The sequence below is a fragment of the Leiobunum rupestre genome, chromosome 2 (genome assembly GCF_980474605.1).
Source record: "Leiobunum rupestre chromosome 2, qqLeiRupe1.1.hap1, whole genome shotgun sequence".
Taxonomy (NCBI): Eukaryota; Metazoa; Arthropoda; class Arachnida; order Opiliones; family Sclerosomatidae; genus Leiobunum; species Leiobunum rupestre.
The window spans coordinates 81,574,310-81,598,113 of record NC_143385.1 but is presented as its reverse complement, the minus strand read 5'-3'; the positions used below and the strand labels follow the sequence as shown (position 1 = coordinate 81,598,113).

The 23,804-nt window shown below is 36.0% G+C and overlaps 1 protein-coding gene across 1 annotated transcript in view; it reads left to right on the top strand.

Moving 5' to 3' along the window:
• LOC149959509 (uncharacterized) overlaps nucleotides 1–23,804 on the top strand; it is a 337,839-nt gene that overhangs the window by 186,198 nt on the left and 127,837 nt on the right. The window lies entirely within an intron of this gene.

The following is a 23,804-nucleotide window of genomic DNA, read 5'->3' as shown; positions in this document are numbered from 1 at the left end:
ACCGCCTACATTCTACGTTTTGTCTTCAATTCGCGAAATGCGACAGAATTGAGGATTACTGGACCTTTATCGAAGGAAGAGAACGAAAAGGCGCTATCCCATTGGATTCGGGTCGTCCAAAGCAACAGTTTTAACGAAGAGATAGCTTGCCTTAAACAAAACAAGGAATTACCACGGAAAAGTAAAATCCTTTCGATGCGTCCGTACATCGATCAAGATGGGATTCTTAGAGTTGGTGGCAGACTTTGCCACTCCAACTTACCATACGAACAAAGGCATCCGGCACTGTTACCGAGACAGAGCAAATTAACAGAACTTCTAATACAACACGAGCACGAAAAACATTTTCACGGAGGTGCTCAACTACTAACTTCTGTCTTACAGAAACGTTATTGGATCGTCGGTCTTCGTGATGCCATACGTTTCCATATCAGAAGATGTGTTTCATGTGTACGACAGCAGGCAGTCACTGTAAAGCAACTTATGGGCGATTTACCACCAGCGAGAGTAAATCCTGCTCGGCCATTTTTGAAGTGTGGAGTGGACTACGCAGGACCATTTACCCTTAAACTAATGAAGGGATGAAGTCACCTCAGGTTTAAGGGATACATTGCCGTCTTCGCTTGCTTTACCACAAGATCAATTCATCTTGAACTTATCAGTGACATGACCACCGAAGCATTTCTGGCAGCATTGAAACGCTTTGTTGCTCGACGAGGAAAATGCGCCGATATTTACAGCGACTGTGGAACCAACTTTACAGGAGCCGATCGAGAGATGAAAACATTCATCAAATTCATAGTCTCTACAAACAACAACGATCAAGTATCACGATGGCTCGCAGACGAAGCAATTAATTGGCACTTCAACCCGCCTGCAGCGCCACATTTTGGAGGCCTCTGGGAAGCCGGGGTGAAGTCCGTCAAGTATCATCTGAAACGAGTTCTTGGCACCATGGTTCTAAACTTTGAAGAAATGCAAACGCTTCTTTGCCAAATCGAAGCTTGCTTAAATTCACGTCCTTTAACGGCGTTAAGCTCGGATCCAAACGACTTCAATGCGTTGACACATGGACATTTCCTAATCGGAGATGCACTCACCGCAATACCCGAACCCGATCTCACTTCTGAAAACGTCAACCGCCTGTCACGTTGGCAATTGGGCCAACAAGTACTGCAGCACTTTTGGAACCGTTGGCGAAATGAATTCCTCTCTCGCCTTCTACAACGTCCAAAGTGGACTACACCAAAACCGAATCTACGAGTCGGTGACTTGGTCTTGCTCAAAGATGAAGATTTACCTCCAACCAAGTGGAGAATGGCAAGAATCACTGAACTTCATCCAGGACAAGACAATCAAGTTCGCGTCGTAACTGTCAGAACCTCTGACAAATCACTGAAAAGACCCGTAGTTAAATTATGCCAGTTACCACTAGACTGATTTTAATTGTATTCAAACTGTTTACTAAGGGTTATTTATGTATGCAAATGTAACTTTTCGGACTTTTACTATCTCATTTGAAATTCGTTATTTCAAGGCGGGCGGAATGTTCGGTTGTACACATCGTAATTTTGTATAGTACATGTACCTATATTCGTTTTCAAATGTTTATATAGCGCACGCGCGCGTGAAAGTGAGTTTTTGGTTGCTGTTAAAAAAGGTGTTATTTTGCGCGTGTAAAAATAAATTAACGGCCAGTTCTGTTTTGAAATAAGAGGAAAAAGGTTTACCGGTTTTTATGTCGGAAAAGTTCGCGTCTTTTATTTCGCTGTTCACGACATTGGCCGTGCTGGAAACTGCTTCATAACTAGTGAATGTGGAATTTTTAATTTCGTAGAGGAAGATGACTTATACCTTGCTGACAAAGGTTTTCCTCGTATTGCATCTGCATTAAAAGATAAGAATTCTATACTTGCTATCCCACCTTTCTCACATGAAAACCAGTTTACTGAAGATGATTCCAAGGAAACTCATGAAATAGCCAGTGCTAGTGACCATTTAGAACGGTGCATTGAGAGGTTTAAACTTTTGAAAGTTCTTGAAAAAGTGGAGTGTGATCAAATATCCATAATTGATAAAATTGTTGGAATGTGTTTTAGGAAACATGCAAGCACCAATAATTAAAAACTAATTTCTGAATTGAAACAAAGTAAGTGTCTTTAATATTATGAATAAAATAAACAATAAAAATTAGAAAATTTTAAGCTTCCTTAAATTAATATATTAATGTAAATTTAAATAAATCTTTTAATATTAATAATAATAATAGCGTTGTAGTTATGATAATTTACCATGACAAAAACTTACTAGTGATAGTAATAATAAATTGATAATAAGTTTTAGGTACATCATTTAACCAATTCTCTAAGATAAAAATCAAAATAAAAGTTTTGTAGTGAGGGAATTGTGGTTTCCATAAATTCTTCGTCGCTAAGTATTTTGAGTATATACTTTTCACCGGTGAGTAAAAGTAAAGATGACAAAAATCTGCACCTGTGATGTATAATGATATTTGAATTTGTGTGTAGTATATCTTTGAGAATATAGTTTACATTTGACTTTTCACTTTCCTCATTTATCACAGGGTTAAACAATGGGATTTTTCTTGGTCATGGTATATATAATATAATAAAAATAAATTATTTACGACAAATTCTCATGACTTTAATTGCTTGTAAAAGGAGCAAAATACAGTGATGCTTCTTCGTCAGGTGTAGACACTATTATGAGTGTGACAATTCATTATAGCACTAGGGCCGAAGTTCAAAAATTAATAATAAACAAACAATTGGAAAAAACTAAAAAATGATTATACAATGTCCACCCACAAGTTATCGCTAAATCCCCCCGGTTCTAAATTTAGTTGACCATATTTTTTAATAAATAAGCTTTCGACATATTTACGGCAATAAAACTGCTGTTCATTGGTTAAAATTTTAAAATTTTCCCAATCCATATTGTGGCCAGTTTTTGTTGCAATGTACAGAAATACCGTTATTTTCGTTTTTATTAGTTATAGCTCGTTTGTGTTCTTTTATTCTCGTTTGTATTTCGCGCTTAGTTTCACCCATATAGTTTTTATCGCAATTATTGCAAGGAATCTGATGAACGACACCAGCAGGGTTATTTTTAATGTTATTAGCATTTATGTTGTTTTTAGTTTTATTTTTAAAGAAACTTTTTAGTGTTTTTATTGCTTTTTGAGCTTCGGTTGGTTTGCCCAGATTTGTTCGGTAGATGTGGCGGAGTGGTTAGCACTTTCGCATCGCAGCAACATGACTCGGGTTCGATCCTAGCTTGGGGCACTGGGTGAGAACTCTGAAGAACCCCTGAGATTGCAAGTTCTCTTCCCACTAGTATAAGGGGTTTTCCCCCGAGTTCTTCGGTTTCCCATTCCATAAAAACTTGTTGAGGTTGAAGGTTAGTGTAGAGAGGTGTTGGATCGCGTGGCATGCAGGGCTTGCCACCACCCTCCTACGAATTGTAACCCGGCCACCGGAATTAATGGCTTTAAAAGTCGCTGGATGACTTCAGCTTAGGTGGTGCCTGGGAGTTAGGCTAGCTGATTATTATTATTTTTTTGAATATGTTGACTGATTAGAATTAACAAAATAACTGAAATCATGCGTTTGCCAAGATGATTTCCAGCTTTACACTTTCAGTGTTTATCCACAACATCTCTGTTCTTGTCACTCTGATACACCAAAAACAAGTCGTTAAATAAACAATACTCTAGTTCTCTACATCATTTAAAATAATATAAGCTTACTTACCTTCAAAGTTACTTAGTATGATTTGTTTGTCACATTTGTCTGGGGTTAAACTTGAGCTGTTATGAAAGAATACAAGGCCGCACCGAGGCTTACTGATGGGGAAACATTGGGGGACAAATTTACAAGTTTCTGATGTCTTTTTTCCACAACTTTCGATGCATGATTACTTTTACCCGTTTTACCGATTTATTTTCGATTATACTCGAAATTAATCGACTGAAACCCGTGTTTAACTAAGCAGAAAAAATTCACAAAGTTATTACAAAACTTCGAACCTTATATGTAGTGATAAAATAAATTATTGATGTTGTTACGCAATTAGAAATTAACATTTAATTCTTTATTTTAGGTATTAGACCTATTTGATAAGTTCCAGTTAATAAAAACCATCTATGGACTATAATGCAGTTAAATTTCTCGAAAATGTTGAAAAGTCCATAATGACAAGGGGGAACTAAATCCTATCAAATTTAAAGTAATGATAAAACTGACGAAACACTCGGACCAGTAGGTCTTCGATATTAAAATGAAAACGTGAAACTCGGAACAAATGGATCTTCGAGTCAAAAACAAATAAGAATGGAATTGAAATTGCCAGAATTTCCAGCGGTAGACCAGTTTCACTGTATTTGGAACTCATCAGTAACGCGCAGGGAGTCTGGCTTGCGACTGTTAAGGCGGGTTTATAAGCGAGCGAAAAGCCGAAGCTTTTTGTAGAATCTGAAACTTTATCGTCGGCGCCGGCTCTCGCGTAAGCGTTTACAAAGAAGCGAGAGCCGATTTCCTACTTGCTGCAGCAGACAGCTTACGCCGAATTCCGACGCTGGCGGCATCAAACTCCGTTTGATATTCTCGCGTGTTTTTCAGAGGTCTCGGCTCTCGCTTGAAATCACGTGGTCGTATTTAACCAATAATAAGGCAACCCTTTCTATGACCTACGTGGATTTCTTTAATTTTTTTATTTAATTTATTTATCTTTTTTAAAATTAGCAATTTTCGTTTTTGAAGCCATAATACAAAAATTGCATTCAGCACGACAATATTTTAACTTTCTTTCGTAGCCGCCATTAACACTAAACCAACCACGTGATCACGTCAAGTTGAGCAACGTGCTCAGCACGACAAGCGCTTTTGTAAACAATAGCTTACTGCGCAGAGGCAGATTCCGAAAGCTTTTTCCGATAGCGTCGATCAGCTTCCGGCTTCATGCACAAGCTTCTTTGGATTTTCTCGCTCCTTTATAAACCCGCCTTTACACCGAAAAGAGAAACCCAGCCTAAACATAAAATTTTCCAAAACGGAAAGCCAATAAAAACCACCTATGGACTATAATACAGTTATAAAGTGTGCGATCGAAGATAATTAAAGCTATAATTTAGCTTTCCGAACTTGTCAATTGTTGAAGTCGTGTTTTGCCACAAAAAAATTGTGTTTTTTTTCATTGATCCAACGATATTCTTAGTAGTCTTCGAAACGCTCTAAAGCCTTCTCATTGACAAATGTATCTATTGCGTAATGGTATTTCCGCCATGATTAACGAATATATTTCGAAAAGAAACCACGCCCTGTTTAGAAATTGAGCGTTCCGAGAGAACAACAGGCTTAAATGCCCCACTCTTTAATACGAAAAGTAAAAACAACAGATCGTTTTTATAACCCAAACACCAGGTTCTTACTGTGATCTGACAAGTTTCACAATAATGCAAGCTCGTATTATATAAAGGCCCATTAATCTTAGCTTTTCCACGCATAACTAAAACGTAACTGGGTAATACAACTATGTAAACGGCCATAAGATAAGATTATAAATATTTGAGCATATAAATTTTTTTTTACAGAAAACTCAGCAAAAAAATAAATTGTGGAAACAGTACTGCAAGAAGATAAGTGTGAGTATTAATAGTAGTTTACTGTTCTATGTGGAAGAGATAAACCTCTCAAGAGCAGAAGAATAGCCTTTGGCCTTAGGGATATTGTCTGGCTGGGGTTATATAAATTATAACCAATTAGCTCTTGATTTCGTCAAAAACAGGTAAAGATAAATAGGTACACATTATCTTGCTGTATTTGCAATTCACTTCCACTTCCACAAACTACTAAAATTTCGATTTAGATTTGTATATGTAGCAGTTTTTCACAATACGTTGTTATTTTAATGCGCCAAAATTATCTTTAAAGGGCATAGATTCTAGATTCCTACTAGGTGGTTTGATGTTAATTGTAAATCTACTTAGTTTCTCTACTCTAGCTCATTTCCTTCACAAATTATTATGTTTAAGGTGAACAGTAATGAAAGAAGTAAATTGAAAGAAGTTGGACAAATATTGGGGGAAATTGACTTCCATCAGTCAAATGAAATTGTTGCATCATCCCGAAGGCTTTTAAATTTGTGATTCCACATATAGGCTTGCGCCGCCGCTAAACGCCGCCGCCGCCGATAATTTTGAACGCGCCGTTCGCGCCGCCACCGATGGTTCGAAAATCGGCGCAAGCCGCCGCCGACGTTTCTTTTTTTCTTTATACACTTTTTTTTTGTATATTAAGCTTGGTTTTCATTTACGCGAAAATAACTACATTTGAACACGACGTCGAACGTAAAATTTTGGTTTTCGAATTTCGGTGGACGCAGAGTAATAGCATTTTCACTTAGCGTCAATAGATTCCAGCATTGCTATCTTGGATATAGAGAGAGAGTCACTAATATAACCAAAGCTTATCCACATTTTAATTATCTTTAAAGTTAAATGTTGCTTGGTTTTTTTCTAAAATTGCATTATAATAATCAGTGGCGGACTGGGTCTTATATTTTTTGGTTACTAGGAGACTAAGGGTCCCAGCTTTAAAGGGAATATAACCTCAGGTATTTGGTGTGGAATACCAACGGTTGCAGCTCCAGCCGCTCTTGCCTTTGGCTTTAAAAATGTTTGGCGCCACTGTACAGGGTAGTTGGAAAAATTGAAGGGGTCTTCCATAAAGATTGCTTTGCAGGTTATATTCCCTTTAACAACTATAACGCTACCATGAGTACGGAGGTCCACTTCATGAACGGTCTATGCGATCCACGCCATCGGCAGGTTACCTCTATGGCCAATAAATGAAGCATTTGATATATTGCATTTTAGACGTCCAATACGTTTATAAAATCACATCATAATTCCCTAAATTACGCCACTGCAGAGCGTTATCGTGGAGCACGACCAAAAAAATGAAAAATCCAATATCGAGCCTTCAACCGAATTTCGACCGGGCATAACTGCGAATAACTTTGGATGTCGTTTGACGTCAGGCCAGTGGCCCACCTCGGAAGGACCATGGACTAATTAATGTACTTCGCACATTAAAACATTAAAACAAACGTTTACAAATTGAGCCAGTCCCACGTGTTTTCCAGCTGCTGAGCTATATTTGTATTTTCCCTCCCCTCACCCCTTTTCCTTCTTCCCCGGTTATCATTAGTTAGTTCTTAACTCCGCCGCCAGAGCGCACATTTAACAATCGCCCGAAGCAAATATTCTGGAACGGGGCGTCCCTGTGCGAAGTACATTAATAAGTCCATGGAAGGACTAGTACGAGTTGGTATTTGCCCTTGCCCTTCTGGTCGCGTGTTTTTTAAACTGTCGCTACAAGAAATAGCTCTAAAATTTATACAAACGCTGGCGTACGCCGCCGCCGGTCATTTTGGCCACGCCGAAGATGCCGCCGCCGGTATATTTTGGGTCAAACGCCACCGCCGACGCATATCAGATCGGCGCAGGGCCTCTAATTCCACATCCCCATTTTCAACAAGCTTCTTAAGATTAAGCATTCCTTTCGGATTTCCAAAAGGTTAAGGTAATAAGTTATTTTCACCAATAAATTTAGATAAAAAATTGCACATTTAATTGATTAACAATTAGTTAAGCAATGGTTTAATACAATAAATATTTACTTTTACAGCATATTAAGGAATTAGATCCAAAAGTGAGTATATTATAGTTTGCTTTTCCATTATGAACCAAATTCTAAAAGTAAGTGAGTTTCTATAATATATTCTGGAAATATCTATCCACCCAAAAACCATTCGGTTAAAAATTGCAAGGTTCTTTAAACAAAAACGTCACGTCCTATATTACTCTAGGCCATAAAAGTAGTGAAATCAAATAACGGGCAAGATCTGTAATTATATTCCCATAAACGTCATAAACTGGACTTATTTATCGACAAGTGATGTACTCTGAAGTAATATGCTAGACCTTGCGCGTCCTAAGTGTTTTACTGAGTTAAAATCCTTTGTACAACCATAAAACATTTCAAAGAGAATGGCTAATATTATAAGAGACAATTTTCTTAGCTTAGCTGTAACGATTCTAATGATACAATATCAGTTATATAATTTACCAAGTTAATTAAAAAAAATGTCAATATAAGATAAACCATTTTCTTAAGAATGTATAAAGAGTGAACAAATCATAAAATTTACGACGTAGCGGACGAAAGGCAAGCATAAATATCAAGAATTAGTTCCTAAAAACGATTTAGATGGCAGAATTACCTAATGACGGGATTATTTCAACCTCTTTCGTTCTCGCAAAACGTGGCCTGGCTTGTTTATTTTATTTATAGGGGCATATATTGTTTAGATCGAAATATATTATCTACTCTGTTTAGATTTACTCTTTTACCCTAAAAGCATAGTAAACGAGTTTCAATAATCAGAGTCAACATAAATTGGCAGTGAAATAAACGTTGGAACGTGTTTAATTCTTGTCTCGCTCAAAGTACCACCTTGGCCAACCGAGACAAAATATAAACACTCGATAAAATTACTGAACTAGTGGTACTCGAACATTTCTGAACATTATCGATAGGTGGCGGTGCAACTATTGAAACTGGCGAATTACTGAAAGCAGACAAGTTGTTGACTACAGTGACGTAATTACTGCAGTCAACAACTTACTTGTCTGCTTTACTTAATTATGGTTTTAACTTTTTAAGGTAAAAGAGAAAATTTAAACCAAGTAGATAATACATTTGATACAATGCGATTCTAATATTAGCCATTCTCTTTGAAATGTTTTATGGTTGTACAAAGGATTTTAACTCAGTAAAACACTTAGGACGCGCAAGGTCTAGCATATTACTTCAGAGCACATCACTTGTCGATAAATAAGTCCAGTTTATGACGTTTATGGGAATATAATTACAGATCTTGCCCGTTATTTGATTTCACTACTTTTATTGCCTAGAGTAATATAGGATGTGAAGTTTTTGTTTAAAGGACCTTGCAATTTTTAACCGAATGGTTTTTGGGTGGATTTTACGCCTTTTTGTTTATAACAATTGAAGTGAAGTTATTATAATACCTTCAAACGTAACAAAGCGAAAATGATATTTATAAAAAAAATTGGAAAGTGAACTTTCACCTATTTGGAATATTGAGAACTGCCTAGCTCTTTCGCCAACATTGTGTACGTTTAGATATTGTTTACTTTAATGTTTTGAAAACGTGACGTCATTATGCTCTTTAATTCATTTTTAATGTTAATAAATAAGCTTGTACGATTGTTATTAAACTTTACACGTTTTGTACTGTGATTATTACTCATTGCCATCGTTTACCGCGCTCTGGCGGCACACTGCCCACCCTGACACTGGCGAGACACTTCGAACTCACTGCACCTCTTTCACTTAGAAACAACCTATAAATCAGTAGCATACGAATGTTTAATCTATTTCCCTAGGACAAGATCTGTAATTATATTTCCATAAACGTCATAAACTGGACTAATTTATAGTTTCCAACTATATCCGTCATAGCGGGCATTTTAACCTTTAAGACTATTTTTTCGAACACAGCTCCACTTTTTCTCCTAGAATCAACCCTCAAACCTTTTACATTATTTTTTTTAAATCGTTGGTCGCTCCGGTTTAGTACTTCTTATGTGTTTATTACTCCATGGTTTCGTTACCGACTCGCTGAACTGTACATTTGTCGCCATAGCTCAAGAACTATACCAGATATGAACTTCTCCTTTGGACGGACACAATGGAAGCTTAATTTGAAACTGTGTACCAAATTTCATTTAAATCGGTTCAGTAGTTTTTGCTGTAGAGAGCGGTCTGCGAGGAGAAGAGGGAAGAAGAAGAAGAAGTAGAAGAAGAAGAAAAATTATGCCTTACTTTGCCCCATTACTACGAAAGGTCACCTCAACCCTGTTCAATGGAATTCGTATATGTTTGTCACGTTCCTGTAGCCTTTCAAACGATCCATAACGTGTTTTGATACGACCTATAGTGTTTGACGTACGAGGGGGTAAAATCGGCTTCATTCTGACTCGAGATAATATAGCAAGTGCTCGGGTAGGTGCTCTACTCTAGGACTTCTAACGGTGATCTGGTGTCTGATGCTTTCACAGATGAACTGGATTATTTTTCATATGACACCTTTAGCAGATAGCAGATTTTTTACTCTAACGGCAGTACGTCTATACGCTTTTGCGCTTGTCTGACAAAACCAAATAGCCATAGGTCAGATAAAAGAAGGAGCAGGTGGCCAGAGAAATCAGGTTGTTTATCGGAGATATATTTGATATGCGAAATAGCAATCAGATTGCCTTATTCAGATCATCGTTAGAAGCCCTACTCTACTCTATACCCGGGCCTTGCATAGGGACTACCGTTCCTTTTGATTCATATCTTCAAGTTTTCACTAACTTATATAATTTGGACGCATACTTTTTATATTAAATGGATATTTATACTGTCTAATTAAGTGAAAGGAAAACGCAAACCAATATTGTAATTGATTTAAATTTTATTTCTTAAGGGTTTTAAAATATCGATTTAAGTTAAAAATCTTTCGTTTCAAAATGATACATTTCGATTAAAAACATAATTTTTCTAATTTCGTATCGTGACATAACCACAAATTTATATTTTTAGGTATGTGACATCATTAAACCGGTAAGAACCACTATTATATTTAAATCGTATGCGTAAGAAATGTCAAAGAAACTTGTTAATTCAAGCCAGTTCATCTAGTTTAAAAACTGGCAATAGATTCATGAACCGAATGAACGATCACAGAAAAGAAATGCACGCGCTTCTCTCCAAATTATTACAAGTCCATTTTTTTAGAGTTACCTACATTTCTTCGATTGCTATTATTAAATCATAATTCCAAATGCGTTAAATATGTTTTATATGTGTACCATGTGATGTTAGAAACAAAAATGTGGGTCGCACAGACTGTTTTGCTGGAATAAGGACATAAATCCGTTCGGTTATTTGTTTATTTTAATTATAATTCCTGTGGCTCGGATTTTTCATTATCCAAACTATGAATTCTGATGTAAAGACCAATTTGCCAAACCCTGATAGATTACCAGAAGCTTTAATTAACATTAACTGCTACAAATATAAACAATGAGATAAAATTTTAAAGTTTACAGAATTAGATTTAAATTAAAATACAGAGTGTCCCAATAGTCTCCTTTCCCTAAATTTTTCGAAAACTATTGGTTTGATTGTGACAGGGCAAAAGACTTTTTCTGTGAATTTTTATACACTAATTCTTTAACTAGGAAATTGCCGAGTGAAGTAATATTGAAGAGCGCGTTGCTGTGAATAATGTTGGAAGGCAATATACGTCGCTAGATGACTTGGAACTAAGGTCTTGCCTTGGGTATTAGCCTAGCTGATTATTATTATTTATTACTAGATTCATTTCAATCGATAAAGCCGTTCAAAAGTTATGGATAGTTAAAAAGTTAAGTATTTAATACAATTCAGTTACAACAGTTTCATTTATTTTATTTTATAGATATTTGTATTTGTTTTTATAAATTTCTTTCTGAATTCTCAGATTTTATTTAAATTTCAAAGTTAAATTAATTAAAAGAAATTGTATGAATTTTTACATAGGCGTCAAGCAAAACTCTCACACCGAGGGCCTAAGCTCAATTTTTTAAGTGGCACGTTCTTAAAAAGGCTCTTTTATTAATAGCAGAAGTTCGGTATAGCTTCCCTGAAGCAGATGGGCGATTTAAAGGCCTCCATCCAGAACAACCTATTTGCAGGAAGTACTTAAAGGAGCTTAATAGAGATAATAGTTTTAGTTGATGCGGAAGAATTTCCCCAGCCGTCCTACGAATAAATGGTTTTTCTGTGAAACCACATCTTTGGACCCCTTTTGATTTACACGAATTTAAATGGCGCAGTTTTCTTCGAAATGTTGCAATATGTTATTACTGAAATTGTTGAAAATAAGACGTTATCTTCTATAAGATGCGAGAGAATACCCCTATCAAGAATATCCCGAAAGATGGATTGGGTCCCAATAAATCAGTCCTTTACCAAACACCGGTCACGGGCCTTGAAGATCTGAGCAGGATAATTGTGGAGTGTGGAGTGCTGTAGAAATATCATACTGGAACAAATCACAGCGGTAGGACTAGATATTAAAAATAGGGTTTACTACTGCTTATAAAATAGTAGAATGTAGTTTGAACATTTCAACTTGAAACCAAAAGTAACAAATTTATTAATTTATTTGATTTATTGATTTATTAATTTATTAATTACTTGTTTTTATGAAATCGAAATCAAACATTTAATTTTCAAGTATAATAATAATCAGCTAGGCTAATACCACCTTAGGCGCGAGTCATCGATCGACTTTTAAAGCCATTAAGCTCAGGTGCACGGGTTACAATGCGTAGGAGGGTTGTGGCAAGCCCAGCATGCCACGCGATCCAACAGCTCTCTACTAATTATTTCCATTAACCATACTCCTGTAAAAGTTATTTTCCAATCAGCAAATGTTTTGTTCGAAGTATTAAATAAAACCTTTATTGTACGCAATTTTTAGTTAATTTTCCATTATTTGTATCTTTACGTACATGACAAACACATTGAAATTAAAACCTTGGTTTATCAAAATTCCTACTATTCATCTTTTGTCCCAACTCAACCACGAGAAAAGTTTTCGTAAAAAGAAGAAAAGGAGACATTTGAAACACCCTCTGTAAATGGAGTCTAAATAACATAAAATTTTCCCCATTTAACGGCTCTTAATTCTAGAAAATCTCTCAACAACTAATACTCATAAATTTTAGTTTTTAGATAAAATAGTTTTTAGACCTATTTAAAACAAATTAGGAGCATTTTCAGCTTCTGTCAGCCCCCGAAGAGTTAAAAATGAGTCTGAGCCAAACTCAAAACCATAAAATGTAGCCTATTTCGAATTTAAATCAGCCAAAATAATTTCACTTCTAGTACGCGTGCCAGCTTGAAATTAATTTTAATTTCTGATTTTTAGGAATGGGATCAAATGTATGACCCAGTGAGTATCACTTTTTACCTTTATTTAATAAATAAATATAAAACTAATAAATTTCATCACTAACTATTAAATATTTTTTCTTTCATTTGTTTGGGGGAATTAATAAAATGTAATATTTGGCTCTTTTTAGATCTGGCCCTTTATAAAGTGAATGTAACCTTCAAGGAATTAGAATGAAGTAAATTCCTTGAAGGTGATATTATATTTGGCTTAAGGTTGTAATTATATTCATACTGCACTAGCACCAGTCGCCGATTTTAAAAGCTACACATTGAAGTGAACATGCTTAAAATTTATTGGCTGAAGAGACGAAGCGTTTGACTAAAAGATGCGACTGTAAATCTTTCTTATGGTTATTGATTCTAGTTTAAACATTCTGGAAAAACTATGGGATTACTCAATTTTTCAATGGGTTAATAGATTTTAACGATTCAACTGTATTTTTAAAATATCCACTAGCTTATAGAAAAGGTTTTATTTTTATTTTGTCGATTTCTTTATAGTCATTTGCGGATATTTCATTGAAATTGTAGATTTATAATAAAAAAATTCAATGATATGTTAAAAAATCCTATGGATTTATTTTGAGTAAAATTAATTGTTGGTTATCCAGACCAAAAACCTAAGACAGTTATCCCTTGAAAGAAAATTAGCTTAGATTTTATTTTCAAATAAGCGACCAAAATATTTCTACAGTAAAGTGTTCAAGGCATTGTTCAGACTAATCAAAAATGTCAAAAGGGCCACGATGAAAGAGGCAAGCCAAAGGAATGGAAACTTTTAAGCTAAAAATGAATAGAGGCAATCGACAAGAGGGAAATTTGAGAGAAGAAAAAAACAGAAAAAGTGAAGAATTGTGCAAATTTAAACTTAAAAAAATGAGAAAGACTTGAGAGGCAAACCAATCTAATTGATATAATTCAATGTAAGATTAGCTTTTTCCTTACATCAATTTTTTCTCGTACTTTATAAAACTTCTTTTATTTCGTACGTTATATAAAGTTTTTAACTTTACTTAAGCATTAAAAGAGCAGTGTTTAAAAACAAACAACTTCATTTATTTTTAAGGAATCAGAACTCACTGTGAAATGTTCGAAGCAAACTCAAATGACGTTGTGTCAAAAAAACTATATTGAAAATCCTTGTCTGAAGTCATCGAATACTACAGGCAAGTTTTCAATCGATTCTATTTTTAGATCAAAGTTTCAAACTCTCGGTGTGGTCTATAGAGTTTGTGCCATCTCCAAATCTAGCTTACCATTTACAATTTTTGTAAATTGAAGAAAAATCCGTTCTTAATCCGTTTAAGTTGCGGGTAAATAAGCATGCTAAACGGAATGCATCTATTGTATGGATTGGAGGTCTCGACACCGGAGTTTCATTGACGTTTGACTCGGTATAAATTTCTATCCTTACGAAAGTCAGGATTTCTATAGAATTTAAGTCGTAATGGACACTCCGCTATATTCTTCTATCGCGCCTCGGTAAACAACAAAGCGGTATAGATAGTGGATAAGTTTGTTGGATTGAAATTGTTAAAAGATAATATAATAACCTTGCTGACATCGAGCTGATTCTCGGAACTCGTGGTCAGCTCCATATATGCACTGCATTGCGGAGTGGAACTCGGCTGCTTCCATATAACGCCGCGTAACCGCAATAAGTCCAGCTTCTGGGAATTTCCAATTTTAATTGCCAATTTGTCAACTCTGTATCACATTTTGCACTATCAGTTTGCCAACCCTACTTTCTTGTGGTTTCTTCTAACTTAACTTATCGTATATACTATTCTCCACCACACTCCCCCATTTCGGCTTTCCTTTGCTATATGCAACGCGTTTTGAAATTTTTAATGTTTAGGCTTAGTTTCTCCTTTGACAGTCGCCAGCCAGATTTCCCGCACGGTACTGATGAGTAGCAAGAACGAAACCGGTCTACCGTTGGAATTTCTCGCTATTTTATTTATTTTTAATTTAGTTTATTACTCGAAGATCTATTTGATCCGAGTTTCGCGTTTTTTGATCGAAGACCTATTGGTACGAGTTATTAGTAAGTTTTTTAATTTCTTCAAATTCGTTTAGGATTTAGCTTTATTATCCCTTTTAATTATGGACTAATCTACTTTTTCGCGTATTTTATCATCCTTCTCTCAGTCCATAGGTGGTTTCTTCTAACTACTTTCTTGTAGACTTGAAGGTAAATTTTTCCATAAGGTCCATTTTCCCATAAGACCCAGCAACAGGGCCGTAGCCAGTTTTAGAGGTAGACCGGGCGAACCGTAATTTAGGAGGGGCGAGTAGTATTCAGTGACGTCTTTATAGATTTACTTCGAGGAACGCCAGGTCACCCCCCCCCCCGGGCTACGGACCTGCCCAGCAACTGGCGCAGTAATGGGAGTTGAACTCCGCGGAATTTCTGTATTCGTTTTATGGGCAGAAACTGGCGTGACGCGCATCCCCCGACCCATACTATGAAAGGTGCCATGATCTTCGATCGTACGTACGTTGACGTCTGCGTTGTCCAACACGAATTGTTTGAAAGAAGATTGGAACGTTTGATCAGAATGTTTTAGGTTACTAATGAACTATCAAATCAATATAACTATACAATAATAATAATAATCATAATAATAATCGTGAGACGTGAGGTTGTTATTTTATTAAGTCGGGCATTTTCCAAGATGGCGGGTTTTCGACACGAGGCTGGTTGGGGATGACAAATCATTGTAAATATCATTGGTTTTAATTAAATATGCATTTTTTTCATAATCAATAAAAATACAAGCAAATTTAAAATCTTTAGGTGTTGATACTGGTAATAGCGATAGCTAGAAACCCCCGCGTCGACTCTGTAAACAAAACGTCGTGCATAAGATGCCTTCTGGACGGGGGGAAATTAAAGTACAGCTAACCTTAGATATGATATCCAAATCGAAGAAGTGGCAATTGAGGTACCTTACCTGTGTCAAGCGGTCACTAACGTCAGTTGCAAAGAAATTGATTAATTCGTAAAATCCCATAATTAGCAGTTAGCGAATGAATTTGTGCAAGACCCGAAGAGCACCTCCAACATATATGTTCTCAGAGGATGCGACTACTATTGACACTTCGTTACCAAAACAGTAGAGAGGTTAAGTCCATCGTTAGTTGCGCAAAAAGGCATTTTGGGTGGGACGTTACAGGGATCAATAATCGTAAACCAAATCAGAATTGGAAGTTATGACATGGTTCAAGTGTAAAGCCTGGTTTTCACTTGGCGGTTTTTGGGCGAAAAAGCCCGGCGTCGACGGAAAATGGGCGAAACTTTCCGTCGACGCCGGGCGGAAATTCCGTCGGTTTTCGGTTTTGTGTGGCGATTTTCATTTCTATTTTTTTCGCTCAGTTGGGCGATTTCGCCTTTTTCAACCAATCAAAAACCATTTTCGAAAGGTGACTGTGACGTCAGGGGGGATGGTTAATGCTTTTCTGTTAATTTTTTTAACGTGTTTTTTTTTCATGATACCCTTGTTGCCTTCTTTTTCACACAAACCGATCTTTCATAACTCATATTTCTTTGAACACGATAGATCATGTAAAATAACATTAAATTTAAAATGCTTACATGAGCTTTAATCAATAGTTCACTATTATGATCAGATAAATCATCCATTTTTAGGCCTAGGCTTAAATCTCCACAATCAGACGAAAACCGACGAACTCGCTGGCAGAAACAAAATCGCTTTATTTCCGCCCAAAAAAAAACGCCAAGTGAAAATGCTAAAACGCCGACAGTGAGCGAAACGTCGAAAATCATATCGCCGACGTTGAACTTTCTGTCGGTGATTTTCCGCCAAGTGAAAACCAGGCTTTACGCGTCAGTGTTGAAGAAACCAAGGTCTCTGACCCTATTCGAAACTGTTGGGAACTAGAATCGCTTGGCATCAAGTCCAACGACGAACAAGCTATTTTTAAAGAAGAACGTTACCAGGTGAAATTACCTTGGCTCACCGAGAAATAGCATAAACATCGGCTACCCCAGGAACGTGTGATATTCCTCATCAAGGAGTTACTACAGAATCGAGCATCACAGCGAAACTTCGAGTCATTTTTAAAATTAAAAATAAAATCAGTCTATTGCATTATAATCATTTGTAATAAGTTGCGCGGTCTCAAACAGAAGATTTGAGTGTTCATATGTAGCGTAATTAGGTCCCACACATCGGTGTTTCAGTCCGCCAAAATAGCTCTCTCTTAAATTCAATCCCGGACTTTGCATGAGTGGGAAACTTGTTCAAAATTAACCTTTTCATTGAATCAAATAAGTATAAAATCGGGTGCTGCTTCGATTGGAGAGAGTCCAATAGAAATCTAAATGTCGAATAGTTAGGCAGTTATAACAAAAAAGCTACCATTTATTTATATCAGGAATCCATGCCTCTATTGGAATTCTTATCGCGGCAGATTTTTGTCTCGATGTGGCTGACGATTTTTTTAACGTCACTATGTTAACTAAACAAACAGTAACTTGAGAGGCGAACGCGCAAAGGGGATTTTTTTCTCTCGTAGGCGGGGCCATAGCCGTCAGAGTTATCTTACCATGCGCGATCAGGCAGGATAAGCATTCCAAGTAGAGGTATGGATTCCTGCTTAAAACTATTTAATCTAGAATTCTGAAAATGATTTTTATTTATGTACTTTTATAACTATTTTTCTTTGCAGATGTATCACTTGCAAATCTTGAGAAAGAACTACAAGGAACCAAACACTCGAAATTAACACTTTGCATTGAAGTATATTCACCTTATTCGTACTTCCCCGCAATGCGCGCGTGTACTGTGTGTCTGCGGCAATAGCGTACGACTGAAAGGGAAAACGAACTAACCTCGACCAGACTCACTAACGAATGCCTGATGGGGAAATTATAATAGCAATTCGAGGGCGCGAGAAATTTAAGAGGTCGTCGAGATCATTTTTTAAAAAACACACCGACTATAAAGAGGAGGGATTCAAAAGAGCTACTCTCCCTGTTATTTTGAATCAATTGATAAACCTAGTTGGTCACGTTATTGATTTTAGTACTCTAAATCCAAAATTCGGAAATAATTTAATTTACACGTCACACTGATTTAGCTCGAAGATATTGCACGAATAGCGGGAGAGTGTAGCTGAGAAAATTAAAAGATAGAATAAAAGGTGACAGCTTCCCGCGACCAGGTTATATTAGGCCTATCCTTTTGCAACTAGGGACCGATTTCACTCTCTTCGAGATCCTTAACTAAAGAAAATATCAAAACAAGTGTTATTTCATTCGATTACGTGCACACCGATTACGTAGAGTGGTCGGCCCCTCATACCTCCTTATAAACCAAAACCTACTGGTCAGGCTCTCATACTAAGCCTGCGTTTTATTAAAATGCAAACCCAAACACATCATCTGGCAATATTGCCAGTTGGGCGGTTTCCCGTCCAAATTGGGCTTCTTTATAAACGCGCTTGCGGGAAAACAAGCTTTGGGCGGACGGTGCGCGGTTCTTCGGTATGGCTTCTGCAAGTTTGGCCGAATTGTTTTGGGCTAGGTTTCGAAATATTAAATCTGAGTAGAAAGTTGGGGGGGGGGGGAAAGTTTGTAATAGTCCCAAAACCCCAATTGTCAGGAACCCAGCGCAACAATAAATTGTTAATCGATAAATCCTCCGTTCTTTTTAAATTCGTTTAGATAATATACGTGTACCTTACCTGATACCACTACCAAAAGCTAAACTGCCGTTGTAGTTCTAGATACTTTAAATATCAGGTAACGTAAGATATTCTTCGGCTGTATCGAGAAAAGAACCATTTTTATTTGGGCGAGATTTTGGACTATTTTTCCAATTGGAGTGTGCGGGATCCTTAAAACCAATCTGGCAACGTTGCCTGGTATTTTCTTCAAAGCATGGCTGAATAACCCAGTCAGTGGTACCATAGATGTGGTACCATAGATGTCCGACACACAATAGACGCTCGTATTGCGCGTCTATAAGCACACAAAATTGAAAAAAAAATTATTACCGCTGCATGTTTTGTTATTTCCAATAATAGACAATTTTTGGGTGTGATATCTATGTAAAAGACAACTGATGCTAAAGCGTACATATGAAGTCCTAGCAAATAAGTTATTGCTAAACGCTTACAGATCCTCTAACCACAAGCTCATAAAACATTTCAAACATTACAGATCACTACCCACTAACTACAGGCTTTGTCCGGTTCAAAAATTGGGCATAAATAATTAATTAAACTTGGGTTGAACTAAAACTACCCAAAACTAATTATAATTTAAGAACGACGTATTTGGGATGCTGGAGTTGCAGATAATTTTGGTAAATGCAAAGCAATTATAACCTCAAGAATTAGGTTGTTATAAAATTAAAGATGAGGGATACAAAAACGGATAATTAAATTATCCCAAACACTGCAATACAATCCTTTTAATCATTTTTTTTCTTCGACGGAATTTCTGGAACAGACGGAATCGATGGAACCCGATTCCGTCCTAGATAACAAAGATTACCGTAGAGTTAGGGTGGTACCCAATTTTTAATCTAGCTAACTTAAGCGTGGGTTAAGCTTTGTTGGTACTTCGAGGACTCTAATACAAAATATTTCTTATCGTGTCAATCTTTAGATTTACCACGTATGATAAAAAACAAATATCAATCGGAACCACAATAAATTCCGTACCATTGTAATAGATGATTAAAAACTCCCGTTATTGGATCTATATTTAAATTACTGATGGCACTTGAAATGTTCATGTCAACACGTTCCTTCCAATCGTTTATGTTTTAGTTGCGAAGGTTGGTCTATAAGGCACCCATTACACGAAGTTTTAATAAAAGAACATTAAGATGGAGATGGCGTTTTCGTTTTGAAAATTCCACGTGCTTTAGTTCTTCAAACGACATAGCTGGCAGTACTCCTCCTCGCTTAATACGATGCTGATAGACCCGTCTGTGAATCCTAGTTTAATTTTACAAGCGGGTGTAACTATAACCGACTCTCTCGAAGAGATTTCGAAAACGTTTGTATTTTCCTTATTTAGTAACCCAAATCTTAATTAAAAAAGACCATGGCTTAATAGTATTCACGAAAAATACTTAGTTAAAAACGTATATCTATGAAGACATTTTACTTACGTTATAAATCAGAGAGAGAGAGAGAGTGAGCTTCGAGAAAATATGCTTATCTGTGGCTTTTATACTATGAATATATAGACCTTTGATACTTTCAGTTGCAGTTTGATTTTAAAACGCATTAGATTTTCCCAATGTTTCCTTGGAAATACCAGTCACGTGCTAAAAATGTTAACAATCGCTGGTTTTTTCATAAGCTCTAGTTTCAGTTTCAGTATTGGTTCTATTAAAAGTAATATAACCTCAGGTTTTTTGGTGTGGAACACCAACACTTCGACCATTTCCCGCTCCCTCCTATGGCTTCAGATATTTTTGGCGCTGGTTAGTGATTTCCCGCCTAAATGTTTAACATAAAAAAACATAAAAAACTTTAAATAATACTTGAGGTTATATTCCCTTTAATGGCATTTAATTTTCAATCTAAACCAACAAGATGGACGATACCTATAGTTTACCCTATCTTCATAAGGGATGTCTACTGTCATTCTCAGGAACAGCCATTGGTTTTAGTTTCAGTAATGAACTGTCCTCTATGCACCGATAAGGCCTAACCAAATTAAACACCGGAAATCTATTATCATCGTACGGAATTTTTGTGATTGATATTTATTGGTAAAATCCGTGGTAAATGTAAAGATTTCAATAAATTTGAAAATTTTGTATTAGAGTCCTCTAATTACCGATGAAACTTAACCCACGCTTAGGCTAGCAAGAAAAAAATCGGGCACCAGCCTAATACTACATTACCACGGTAACAAGGATTCCGTTGATTCCGTCGGTTTCAGAAATGGTTTTTTCAGGACTTATACTTGAGACAGTGTAACGAGATTTTTATTTTTCGTGTTTCTTTTTTCTACAGATTTTGAAGAAAATGGGAAAATTATGGATGAAATACTGCGAGAAGATAAATGTTCGTTCAACGCGTATTCGCTAGTAGCAGAAGTAAATGAACCGAATTTATCAGACTGCTATACTCCCCGTGTTGGAGGCGTTTTCCTTATGAAGTTACATTTTTATCTCGAATTTGAGGCCGAAAAAAGTTTTTATTTTTATGAAACCATTTTTATGCATAGAAATAGCTATACTCAAAATTCCCAAGTGCAATTTATTGCGTTCAAATACGGGGATGGAAATTAGCTTTTATTTGACTCGATTTTCTCATCATTTTCCTCAGGAAAACGCCATCAGATTCTGAGCGCTATTTCGATAACTTCGGTTCATTTCCTTCTACTAGTACCAATATACATAGTTTTCACTAAAGGGGGTAACGTCTAGAATTCATCCCCTTTGCTTCTCCCCGTACAGTACTGCCAGTAATTTGTGAGCGCGCTTTAGCCGTCGACGGTCTGACTCGCCATTGAAATTTCAATACAAGTCCTAGGCTTAGCTTCACAGATAGTTTAAAAATGAGTTCTATTAAATCAAAAGAATTTTATAAGGGCTATTGTGAGTGTTTAGGGAAAGAAGATAGAATATTATATAAAAAAAAGTATTTAAAATTTGTTGGATTTGATCCACATGAAGAAAATGTAGACAATTATACATCTGATGCTTCACAATGGCCTAAGGTGCAATTTCCTGATATCTCAATGTACTTGTTGCATACTACAAATTCTGTTACGTTAGAGGAAATGAAGAACCATAAAAGTATGGAATCACATACTTTCTTAACAAGCGGACATATTAAAAAAATTGTAGTAAAAAAACTAGATGGAAACTTAGTCCTCGTATTGGGAATGGTAAGTTGTTATTATTATTAATGCTAAAAAAAAATGCATTACATTTTTAGGTAAAGCACTCTCAGAGAGCTAATGAAGAGTATTTACATAATTGGATCTTAGTGAGAAGCTGCGGTGAAATCTTAACTGCTCATTGTACCTGTATGGCTGGACTGGGGGAGTCATGTTCCCATGTTGAAGCTATGTTATTCTTAATTTATGCTGGCGTTTCAGTTTTAAAAAATCAATCTTGTACTGAGAAACTTAATTAATGGCTAGTCCCACACGTTAAGCAAGTTCCTTTTAAGCACGCATGTGATATTGATTTTTCTTCATCTAAGCAAAGGAAAAAAAGACTAGACAGCTTGTTATTTGAAAATGTATGTCCTTCTGAGATAAAGAGTCCAAAAAAGAAACGAGAAATTCCTGAAACCACAAAAGAGGAATTGAAAAATTATTTTGATATTTTAGCTAGTTTAAATTCAAAGCCTGTGATATTATCTATTACTAGTCCATACAATGAGAAATTTATCCCCAAGTGCGTTGTTTTACCACCTCCATTATCTAGTCTCCAAGACAAATCTGCCAACGATTTACCATTGCAAAAGGTATTGGAACTGTGTAAGACCGTTAAACAAAAAATATCAATAACCACCGAGGAGTCTGAAAAAATTGAAGAACAAACGAGAGAGCAATCTAAAAGTAGCGATTGGTATTGGTAGAGTGACGGCTTCCAAATTTAAAGCAGCTTGCCGAACTAAGCTGTCAGATCCTTCGGCATCTTTGCTGAAAACAATTTGTTAGCTCCAACATGGGAACATGACTCCCCCAGTCCAGGCATACAGGTACAATGAGCAGTTAAGATTTCACCGCAGCTTCTCACTAAGATCCAATTATGTAAATACTCTTCATTAGCTCTCTGAGAGTGCTTTACCTAAAATGTAATGCATTTTTTTTAGCATTAATAATAATAACAACTTACCATTCCCAATAGTTTTTTTACTACAATTTTTTTAATATATCCGCTTGTTAAGGAAGTATGTGATTCCATACTTTTATGGTTCTTCATTTCCTCTAACGTAACAGAATTTGTAGTATGCAACAAGTACATTGAGATATCAGGAAATTGCACCTTAGGCCATTGTGAAGCATCAGATGTATAATTGTCTACATTTTCTTCATGTGGATCAAATCCAACAAATTTTAAATACTTTTTTTTATATAATATTCTATCTTCTTTCAATAAACACTCACAATAGCCCTTATAAAATTCTTTTGATTTAATAGAACTCATTTTTAAACTATCTGTGAAGCTAAGCCTAGGACTTGTATTGAAATTTCAATGGCGAGTCAGACCGTCGACTGCTAAAGCGCGCTCACAAATTACTGGCAGTACTGTACGGGGAGAAGCACAGGGGATGAATTCGAGGGGGAAAGGACGTTACCCCCTTTAGTGAAAACTATGTATAAGACTAACATAGTGCTCGGCAGTCAATTAATTTTGATCCATGAATAAAATAAGCTCGGCTATATTAAATAATATTTATTTAAATAACAAATATATTGGTTATAGTTGAATAAAAATTGTAAAATGTTTAAATAATCGAAAGTGAATAAGCCTATTATTTATATAAAACAAACAAGTATTTAAATAAATACCACTTTTATTCAAATAAATGCTTGGTTGAGTAAAAAACATAATTAAATAAGTTAAAATGATATTCTTTTTACCAACGTTTTTTTAAAAAAATCGGAAAATTTGTGGATAATGAATAAACAATTCCGAACACTAGACTAACATACTTGTTTGAGATAGGGACTTTTGCGGGCTCCGTTTACTT